A 7,970-nucleotide genomic window follows, 5' to 3' on the forward strand; every position below is an offset into this window, starting at 1 on the left:
TCAAGGGGTGGGGCGATGAATGTATTGTAAATGTTAAAACTTAAAAAAACATAATAATAAAAATAAGTTATTCCTTAAAAAACAGTTTAGTTCACTGATTTGTGACAATGAACATGATAATTATTTATACGAAAGGTCCGATTTCTTAACCATACTGTGATCAAAGAAAAAAGGGATCATGAAAATATATATATTTTTTTCAATTACAATATTTAACCTGGATTGTTAAATTGATCATATCATTTGTAATGAACATTTTTGGCAACACTTCGATGGTCCACTTTATGCATTCTTCTAACTATTAGTAAAAATGCACATCAGCTAACTCAGTATTAGACTGTCAGAGGTTAGGGTTAGTAGAATAAGTTGACATTTAGTTGCAAAGTTACTTCTAGTCAGTAGAATCGTAATAAAGTGTAAGCAAATTTTGGCATTAGAAATGATAAATATGCAAAAAGGATGAATGTGCTGTATATGAGCATCAGAACTCCACGTTAATGAGTGTGTGGTCAGAGCGGTGTGTATAAATCAGCAGTAACTGAGACAGCCGCAATGCTCTCTCTGATAGCCTGTCAGTGTTCAGTTGTGCTCAGAAGGCAGTGGAGGGTGTAATGATACGGCTGGAATCGCAGGCCACTGTTATGGGAAATACAGCAGATGTTGGGTTATATGTGCTGGATGCTGAAATGCAATATAACAGCTGCTCACCATGAGACAGACAATCAGAGAGGAGTGCGAGCGACTGCGGACGAGTGCTGAATGCGGCCACATTTGTTCTGTTTTTAATTTGTACAAACATATAAGAGCTGAAAATGAATTATTATATCAATAACACAGCCCTGCATCTGCTGATTCGCAAAGAAGGCCTAATATGATCTAATTTGATAATGCCGAGTATAAAAATATCCATACAAATATCCATCACAAAATAAGAGTTTTTTCAAATTATGCACTCTAAAAAATGCAAATTTGGGTCAAATATGGACAAACCCAGCTGTAAAATTGACCCAAATTTGGGTTAAACAACCTAGCATTTTCATAAGTCTCATGGGTATATTTATGGCAATAGCCAACAATACATTGTTTGGGTCAAAAATGATTGATTTTACTTTTATGCCAAAAATCATTAGGATATTAAGATCATGTTCCATGACAATATTATGTAAGTTTCCTACCGTAAATGTATATCAAAAATGTATTATTAGTAGTAATATGCATTGCTAAATAATTAAAAATAATTATCAATATTCTCAGATTTCAAACAGTCGTATCTCGGCCAAATAATCCATCTATGGAAAGCTTATTTATTCAGCTGTCAGATGATGTATAAATCTCAATTGACCCTCATGGCTGGTTTTCTGGTTTTCGGTTAAATAGCAAAACCAGTCAAAAGTCTCAAGGGTTACAATACTTTGCAATACTCTATATCATGTACATTTTAAATTGTATGAACAAATAAGTAAATGATACAGTAGATATTACGAAGACAACATATCTGAATTAATGTGGTACCCACCCGAACACAGACACAACAATACTTGGTACACAATAACAGTTACATTCATTAGATCATTTTTTAGGTTAAATGTGTCATTTTGAGTAGAAAATGAACTCAAAAAGTCACAAAACAGCAAGTTACTAAACCTTACAGCAAAAGCAATGATAAACGGTGCAAATACAGCTGGGAAACAGTGAACAATCAACCTAATTCATTATTCAAGCCCCAGTGCATGATGGGAACACCTGTATTAGAAAAGTTGAGTAGGTTTTACTTAATTTTATAGCGTTTATATTTACGCTTTAATTTTGAATTGAGTACTATACTCTCTATATAATGCTGGGTTGTACATACTAAAGTGATATACGTTAACTTAGACGACAAAAGTTTTACCTCAGAATCCGATACCATGTATTGACTCACATAGTCATGTTAGTTTAGGTGTGTGAGACGATTGATTGATACAGTTTGTGATGATTTATTACACTGAAATATGTCGATATCATTGAAAACAGATCGCTGTGAGTGATCAAAACAAGTGATATGACTCTCTTGTCTAATGTAAAACGCCAGCAATTGTCCATATTGATATGTAAAGCACATAGAAAGTACGTAAAAGTCGTGGGGCCGCAGGTCTAAAAGAACCGAACACCCAAGATGTTGTCAATTTTTACCATTAATGGATTTGCTATTCTGGGTTATTCTTATAATTTCTCCCGTGCTTTACTGTTAAACTACACTCTAAAAAATGTTGGGTTAAAAATGGACTAACCCAGCAATTGGGCCATTTTAACCCAGCAGTTTGTAACAAATGTTTGCTTAAAACAACCCATTCACTGGGTTAAAACAACCCAATTGCTGTTTTTAACCCAGCATTTTTTAGAGTGTAGTTTAATTACCCAGAATAGCAAATCCATTAATGGTAAAAATTGACAACATCTTGGGTTTTCTCAACAACCCAGCCTGCTGGGTTAAAATGCCGCTGGGTTAATTTTACCCAGCACGTGTTCTGTCCAATATTTACCCAGCGCTGGGTTGCCAATTGGGTTTGTAGCCATTTTTAGAGTGTAGAATTTACTATGTTTTTTTTTTTTAAATTCTTGTATGAACTAACTGAGGCTGGTAGAAATTACATTTGTTTAGATTTTTTATGTAGTACACTCTAAAAAATACTGGGTTAAAAACAAACTGGAACTTGAAAATTGACAAACCCAGCAATTGGGTTGTTTTAACCCAGTAAATGGGTTGTTTTAACCCAGCGGTTGGGTTAAATGTTTGCATGAAATTGGGTTAAAACAACCCAATCTTTGAGTTAAAACAACTCAATTGCTGGGTTAGTCCATTTTCAACCCAACGTGGGTTGTTTTTAAATCATAGTTTTTTAGAGTGTACACTGTAAAAATGTATATGATCATTAAGTTATGACAAAATATGTTTTTACATTGCTTTAACCCATCAAAATAAGTTAAGCAATTTTTTTTTATTTTTATAGAAGATTCAACTCATTTCAAGTCAGTCTAATGCAATTTAAGTTGAAATTACATCCAAGTTGATTGTACTTAATTCTTTGCATTGTATTTACTTCACCACAGAATAATTTTTTATCAGGATTAGGCATAAAATAATGTCATACATGTGAGAATTGAACAGATATAGTTCAGAGAAAGACAGGAATCGTGTCTTTTTGGCATTTTTTCTGCCGATTTAGGGATAATGCAAGACTTCTTCACCGTACAAAAAAGTCGCAGAAAGCAAAAATGCTGCAAAATGCACATATTTTGTGAGAAAGAGACGTTCTAGAGCAAAACAGACACTACTTTTTTAATTGGATTGGATTTCATTCAGCAGATGTGATGCAGGACGGTGCAAAAAAACAAGACTTTATATGCTGCTCTACATGAATCATTTGGTCCGGTTGTGTTTAGTGTTCTCATTCAGTGATTAATGGCACAAGCCTCCCTCATCTCATCCACTGATGGGCTCATTTTGGAGACACACACAGACAAGGCAAACCCATGCCGAGCGGCCCAGTTTCCGCTGTGACGAGAGGAAATGCAACAAGGTGGCGGCTGTCGCTCTCGTCAATCAAAGCCCTCGTTCGTTCTGATCCATCGCTCACTCCATCTGTGCTATAGAGCCGCTGGAGTGGCGGGGGCCGGCGACATCCTTATTATCCCATTAGCAAGCCGTTGCACTTCCCTCAATGTAAAGCTCTGTCACCGCTGGATCCTGGTGTCAGCGGAGAGTGCCTGTGAAAAGCCCCGGTGAGGCCGAGGGTTTCTGCTCCGCTCAAAGAGCAAAGATGGCACACTTCTGCAGTCGCTTTCTGACACACTGACACATATGTCACCCAGGACAATACAGCCTGCTGTCCGCACGACCAACACACACATTATGAGAACTGACAAACACAGCTCAATATGTAATGCCAAGCAAGATGTTCGATTTGAAAAATACAGTTTTTTACGATCGCTATGACAACTTTTTCAATACTTTTAACAATTTTCCTAAACTCTTAACACACTACCACACCTACATCACACAATTGCCAAAACGGTTCATTTCATGCTCAAAATCACACATTGTAAACTAAACTCCAACACTAATTTTCAAAATACAATAATACACTAACACACTATTTCTACCAAAACACTAACACATGTTCTCTTCCAACAGGAACATTTAGTCAATCATAGCACAATGTCCTAAAAACACTAACACTAGATGGAATTACAGAAACTGCATTATTTTATGTGTCAGGTCTGCCCTTATACAATAGACAGTATATTTTATTGATCATAGATTGTGTGTATTTTGAAGACTCTCCACATTTTTGTTTTGTTGGGTTTAGTAAATGCATGCATTTTTTTTCTTATGCTGCAGAAATTCTCCCTTGGCCTTGTCCTGGTACTCATCTTTCTCTACCTCTTGCAGGCATTTTTCTTACTTACTTTATGTTGCTCTATATTCCTTTCCCACACAAGATAAGCCCAAAGATGTCCTCTTTTACTGTCACCATATGGTCATGAGATTGAAAGAACATCAACACCTGACCAATTCCTAGATGGGAATCAGCTGTGATTTATATATTTGCATTACTTCACTCAGCTGTTTCTCAGTACCAATGGAATAAAATACAAGGGATGTATTTATGTTTCACTTCACTGTATAAACAGCTGTTTACCTTGACTTTAGCCTATAAGGATATGTTTAGAACATGATGTTATCTGTTCTGACATGCAGTGTTAAAGCATTGGTAAATTTGGCAGTAAAAATCCAGTGTTTTGATCTTGGTTGAGCTTGTGCGTAAAAAAAGTTCAAGCATTTTACATTTGTGTAAACTGTATGCATTTTGTTTAAGAGCAACAATAAATGTGTTAATATTATAGCCTTCACAGACTGATGTTGTGCTAACTGCGTTAAGAGTTTAGGAAAATTGTTAAAAGTATTGAAAAAATTGTCATAGCGATTGCAAAAAACTGTAATAGTTATTGATGATATATTGAGAAGTCATTGTATTGAACTAAACATACAGATTCCCTACTACATTGAAAATGAATTGGTGTAGAAACAATTATTTCACAAATAATTACAAGGAATCACACACGTGGCATTTTGAAGTAGAAATAATGTAGTATTTTCCTATTAAACATACTCCAATAATCTTTGAAAAGTATTGGGACGCCCCTCCAAGTCATTGAATTCAGGTGTTCAATCACTTCATGGCCACAGGTGTGTATCTCCAGCACTAGTCCTGCAGACGCTTCTACACACATCAGTGAGAGAATGGGCCGCTCTCAGGAGCTCAGAGAACTCAAGCGTGGGGCCGTGATCGGTTTCCACCTGTGCAATACGTCCATTCGGGAAATTTCCTCACTACTAAATATTCCACGCTCAACTGTTAGTGGTGTTATAACAAAGTGGAAGCGATTGGGAACAACAGCAACTCAGCCACGAAGTGAAATCACAGAGCGGGGTCAGCGCATGCTGAGGGTCACCAACTTTCTGCAGAGTCAAGAGCTCCAGACCTCCTGGCCTTCAGATGAGCTCAAGAACAGTGTGTAGAGCTTCAGGGAATGGGTTTCCATGGCCGAGCAGCTCATCCAAGCCTTACATCACCAAGTGCAATGCAAAGCGTGGGGTGCAGTGGGGTAAAGTGCGCCGCCACTGGACTCTAGAGCAGAGAGACGTGTTCTCTGAGTGACCAATCACGCTTCTCTGTCTGACAATCCCATGGACGAGTCTGGGTTTGACTGTTTCCAGGAGAACGGGACTTGCATGACTGCCTTGTGCCAAGTGTAAAGTTTGGTGGAGGGGGGATTATGGGGTGGGGTTGTTTTTCAGGGGTTGGTTCCAGTGAAAGGAACTCTTAATGCTTCACCAAGACATTTTGGACAATATCATGCCCCCAACTTTGTGGGAACAGTTTGGGGACGGCCTCTTCCTGTCCCAGCATGACTGACCAGTGCACAAAGCGTCGCTCCATAAAGACACGGATGAGTGAGTTTGGTGTGGAGGAACTGGACTGGCCTGCACTGAGTCCTGACCTCAACCCGATTGAACGCATTTGGGATGAATTAGAGCGGAGACTGAGAGCCAGGCCTTCTCGTCCAACATCAGTGCCTGACCTCACAAATGAGCTTCTAGAAGAATCACCATAAACACACTCCTAAACCTTGAGGAAAGCCTGAAGAGCTGAAGCTGCAAAGGGTGGGCCGACTCCATATTAAAGCCTACAGATTAAGAATGGGATGGCATTAAAGTTCATGTGCATGTAAAGGCAGGCGTCCATTCATTGAACACACCTATAGAAAGTATTAAAAACACATGACAGATTTCAGAATCTGCAAATATTATAATGCATTATAGATAAGGGCTTTAAGTAAAGTGTTACCACTCGATAGTACAATATATTCTACACGTTTTCTGATTTGCATCAGCATAACACGAGGACATGCATTTCTGAATGCATTAATATTAGAAACTGAGTGGCAGGAAAATGGATATCTAAGATCTCTAATGGTGATGATCATTCACACTATAGTCAAACTATACCAGGAACGATTCTCTTACATTTACATTACACTGATGCAAATACAACTTTGGCCAAAGTTGAGCCTTCTTTACGTGACTCACAATGCAAGAAGTTTCGAGGATTTTACTCGGAGGATTTTATTGTTTGTAAGTCCAAATCTCTCTTTAGTCTGTTAAGATGTAAGGTAAACACACATTCGGATCTCCCATCTGGGAAGGATTATATTCAGAGTAGAATGAGCAGCTTAACACTATCAGATGAAGTAAGAGTGGAATAATGATGTTGATGATCAGCTGACAGCAGGCCTGTGACCACACGGTTCAATTCTCTTTCCATCAAACCCGCCTGTCAGATCTGTCAGTCAGAGCAAACACACCTCCATCTCCATCTGTCTTTACCCACCGGGAGAACAGAGAGTCATCTTCTCCTATTAGCAACTCATTAGAGTCAGAGTTGCACTTTCTTCTCGAGTCTATTCCCTCTACATTAGGGCTCATTTGAATACCTGTGCTGGCCTTTGTCCCCGGGGCCGGCCCTGGTGCTCGGATGGCCTCTGTTATGTAGGACTCTGATGGAGGTTGTGCAGAGGTCATCCATCACCTTCTGTCAAACAGCAGCTGACCTCCTGGAGAGCCTCCGCCCATCTCCTCCCCACCCACTGCTGCTCCCCGCATGCTGCCATAGCAGTTTAGACAAGAACTTTCACCAACTGGACGTGTGTGAGTGTAAGTGTGTGTGTGAGTGTGTGAGAGAATGTGTGTGAGTGTGAGTGTGTGGGTGAGTGTGTGAGTGTGTGGGTGAGTGTGTGAGAGAGTGTGAGTGAGCGTGTGTGTGTATATGTGTGTGTGTACTATACTGTATATTATGTGTGTGTGTGTGTGTGTGTGTGTGAGTGTGTGTGTGTGTGAGTGTGTATGTCTGTGATTGTGTGTGTGAGAGAGAGTGTGTGTGTGTGTGTGTGTGTGTGTGTGTGTGTGTGTGTGTGTGTGTGTGTGTGTGTGTGTGTGTGTGTGAGTGTGAGTGTGTACTATACTGTATATTATATTATATTATATTATATTATATTATATTATATTATATTATATTATATTATATTATATATATATATATATGTGTGTGTGTGTGTGTGTGAGAGTGTGAGTGAGAGAGAGAGAGAGAGTGTGTGTGTGTGTGTGTGTTTACTATACTGCATATTATATGTGTGTGTGTGTGTGTGTGTGTGTGTGTGTGTGTGTGTGTGTGTGTGTGTGTGTGTGTGTGTGTGTGTGTGTGAGTGTGAGTGAGAGAGAGAGAGAGAGAGAGAGAGAGAGAGAGAGTGTGTGTGTGTGTGTGTGTGTGTGTGTGTTTACTATACTGCATATTATATGTGTGTGTGTGTGTGTGTGTGTGTGTGTGTGTGTGTGTGTGTGTGTGTGTGTGTGTGTGTGTGTGTGTGTG

This window comes from Gobio gobio (assembly GCF_949357685.1).
Source record: "Gobio gobio genome assembly, chromosome: 18".
Lineage (NCBI taxonomy): Eukaryota > Metazoa > Chordata > Actinopteri > Cypriniformes > Gobionidae > Gobio > Gobio gobio.